General features: G+C 37.7%; 1 pseudogene; it reads left to right on the plus strand.

Annotated features, from left to right (window-relative positions):
- The first annotated feature begins 1,744 nt into the window (after nucleotides 1-1,744).
- On the plus strand, nucleotides 1,745-2,701 carry LOC112858582 (protein SEC13 homolog pseudogene; annotated as a pseudogene).
- The last annotated feature ends 1,173 nt before the right edge of the window (nucleotides 2,702-3,874 follow it).

Genomic DNA, 3,874 nt, shown 5'->3' on the forward strand with positions numbered 1-3,874 from the left:
AGAATACAGTATATAATATATATGACACACAAAATATGTGTTAATTGTTTATGTTACCAGTAAGGCTAATAGTCAACAGTAGGCTATTAGTAGTTAAGTTTTGGGGGAGTCAAAAATTATATGCAGATTTTCCACTGCATGGCAGGGTCAGCACCCCAACCCTCATGTTGCTCAAGGATCAAGTGTATTTCACCCATCTATAAAATTGACTTGCTTTTGGTTGTTAATGACTTTCATTCTCTTTTACATATTTTGAAGACAGAAATATAAAAAAAAAAATCATACTGGGCACCTGGCTGGATCAGTTGGTAGAGCATTTGACTCTGGATCTTGATGTTTCAGTTCAAGTTGCCCATTGGGTGTAGAGATTACTTTAAAAAGATGAAATCTTTTTTAAAAATTCATATAAACAAAAGCAAAGAAAATTACATATAGCATCTCCACAAAGAGATCACATTATCACACTAATATTTTTTATATATCCTTCCAATACTATACATATATGATGCTATATGATATATGTACATATAATACTTATTATTTTACTAATTTATTTTCCCTAAATCTTTTTCTGACGATACATAAATGTTGTCTTCTCATTTGAATATCTAGAAATCAATTAGGATTTAAAAATCATTTTAAATTTGTAGATAAGTTCTTACCAACACTGATACACACAATTAATATGATTTCCCACAGCAAATAAGTCAATAATGACCTAAAACTTCCACCTTAAAAATAAAAGGAAAACATCTATGTAGAAAATCCAAAATAATGGACCAAAATATTCCTGGAACTAATAAGCAATTATATCAAGGATGCAGGACACAAGTATAATATACAAAAGTCAATTGCCTTCCTGTATACCAGCAATGAACAAGTGGAACTTGAAATTAAAAACACAATACCATTTACATTAGCACCTAAGGAAAGTAAATACTTAGGTGTAATTCTAACAAAATAAGTATAAGATCTATATAAGAAAAACTATTAAACTCTGATGAATGAAATGTAAGAACTAAGTAAATGGAGAGATATGCCACATTTATGAATAAGAAGACACTATATTGTCAAGATGACAGTTCCTCCCAACTTGATCTAAAGAGTCAATGTAATCCTAATAAAATTTCAGCAAGTTATTTTGTGGATAATGACAAACTGATTCTAAAGTTTGTATGGAGAGGCAAAGACCAAGAACAGCTGACACAATATTTCAGGAGAAGAAAAGGTTGGAAGACTGACAGTACCAGATCTCAAGACTTACTATAAAACTATAGTAGCCAATCCAGTGTAGTATTGGTGAAAGAATAGACACATAGGTCAATGGTGCAGAATAAGTGGCCTAGAAATAGACCCACATAAATATAGTCAACTGATCTTTGGCAAAAGAGCAATGGGAGCATGATGGAAAAAAAGATAGTCTTTTTAAAAAATGGTGCTCAAACAACTGGACATACTACATGCAAAACAAAATCTGGACACAGAACTTAAACCTGTCACAAAAATTAACTCAAAATAAATCATAGACATAAATGTAAAATGCAAATCAATAAAACCCTTAGAAAACCTAAATGAACTTGGGTATGGTGATGACTTCATAGATAAAACACCATAGGCATAAACCATGAAAAAAATTAATGATAAGCTGGGCTTCACTAAAATTAAAAGTTTCTGCTCTGGAGGAACTGTTCAGAGGCACCACCAGGAGCTGCCACATCCAAGACCGGGAGCCGCTGCCATCAGGGCCATGGTGTCAGCAATCAACACTGTAGACACCTCTTACTAGGACATGCTTCACGATGCCCAAATGGATTACTATGGCACCTGCCTGGCAACCTGCTCATCAGACAGGTCCATCAGAATCTTCAATGTGCACAATGGAGGGAAGATCCTCATTGGTGACCTCAGGGGTCATGAGGATCTTGTGTGGAAAGTGGCCTGGGACCACTCTCTGTATGTCAACATCCTGGCATGCTGCTCCTTTGACAAAAAAATCCTTATTGAGAAAGAGGAGAATGGCATCTGGGAGAAGACGGATGGACAAGCATACAGGATACGACTTCTCAGTAAATTCTGTGTGCTGGGCCCTTCCATGACTATGGCCTATATCAACTCAGATGGGGCCATATCCCTGCTGTCGTACACAGGAGATGACCAGTGGGAAGTGAAAAAGATCAACAACGCTCACATTATTGGCTGCAATGCAGTCAGTTGACCCCCTCCTTTTGAACCTGGAAGCCTCATAGTCCAGCTATCGGTGCAGAAGCCCAACTGTATTAAGAAGTTTGCATCAAGTGGCTGTGACAACCTCATCAAGCTGTGGAAGGAAGAGGAGACCAGCCAACAGAAGAAACAGAAGCTACAAGTGCACAGTGACTGAGTTCGAGATGTGGCCTGGGCCCTCTCCATTAGCCTGTTCACCAGCACCATCACCAGCAGCTCCCAGGATGGTCACATGTTCATTTGGACCCATGACGATGCCTCAGGCAATATGTGGTTGCTCAAACTGCTGCATAAGTTCAATGATATGTGGCATGTGAGCTGGTCCCTCACGGCCAACATCCTGCCTTTCTCAGGCAGAAATAATAAGGAGGCCCTGTGGAAGGAGTCCATCAATGGGCAGTGGGTGTGCACCAGTGATGTCAACAAGGCCCAGGATTCTGTGCCTGCTTCCATCACAGCGGACGAGCAGAATGAGTAGTGACAAGACAGGTGAGGCCCACTGCTGTCTCCAGGACTTCTTCTTCTGGACCAACTGACCAAACAGCAAAGAGGAATAGCTCCAACAAGATTACTTTCCCAGAAGCAGCTACAAATGCAGCCAGATTGATTATGTGATTTAACACAGTTTGAAATGGTTTGTAATTTACTGTCCTTCAGAAAGAGTTCATGTGATGAGGAAAAAGCTACAATGACCTTCAAATCTACTATTTTAAAATATGTTTTGCCATTTTTACGTACCTTTTAGGTTCAGACATTATTGGGGGGGGGGGAAGGGGTTGTTTCCAAAATAGTTAAATCAACTCATATTGCTCATAAAAAAAAAATCTGCTCTGAAAAAGACAATGTCGAGAGAATGAGAAGACACGTCACAGACTGGGAGAAAAATATTTGTAAAAGATGCATCTGATAAAGGACAATATCCAAAATGTACAAAGAACCCTTAAAGTCAACAGTAAGAGTACAAACAACCCAACTAAAAAATGGGCCAGAGACCTTACCAGACACTTCATCGAAGTATATATATTTTATAGATAAATATATATATATTTTAGAATGGCAAAATCCAGAAAATTGACAACACCACATGCTGGCAAGGATGTAGAGCTGGTAGAAATGCAAAAAAGATACAACCATTTTGGGAGAGTTTGGCAGTTTCTTATAAAACATTAAACACATATATATTCTGACCCTCTGATCCAGTAATCACACTGCTTGGTAAATATCCAAAGGTGTTGAAAACTTATATCCACACAAACAACCCATACATGGACGTTTACAGCAGCTTTGTTTACACTTTCCAATACTTAGAAGCAACCAATATGTCTTTCACTAGGTGAATGGATAAAAAACTGTGGTATATCCACACAACGGAATATTATTTGGCGCTAAAAACGAATACACTATCAATCCATGAGAAAACATAGAGGAAACTTAAATGCATATTACAAAATCAAAGAAGCCCATCTGAAAAGTCTACATACTATATGATTCCAACTACATGACATTCTGGAAAAAGCAAAAATATGGAGGCAGTAAAAAGATCAGTGGTTACCAGGGTTGAGTGAGAAGAGATGAATAAATAGGTGGAGCACAGAGGATTTCTAGGGTATAAAAATACTCTGTATGATACTATATAATGATAGCTACATGT

This window comes from Puma concolor, chromosome B1 (genome assembly GCF_028749965.1).
Source record: "Puma concolor isolate L17-30 chromosome B1, mPumCon1.1.hap2, whole genome shotgun sequence".
Taxonomy (NCBI): Eukaryota; Metazoa; Chordata; class Mammalia; order Carnivora; family Felidae; genus Puma; species Puma concolor.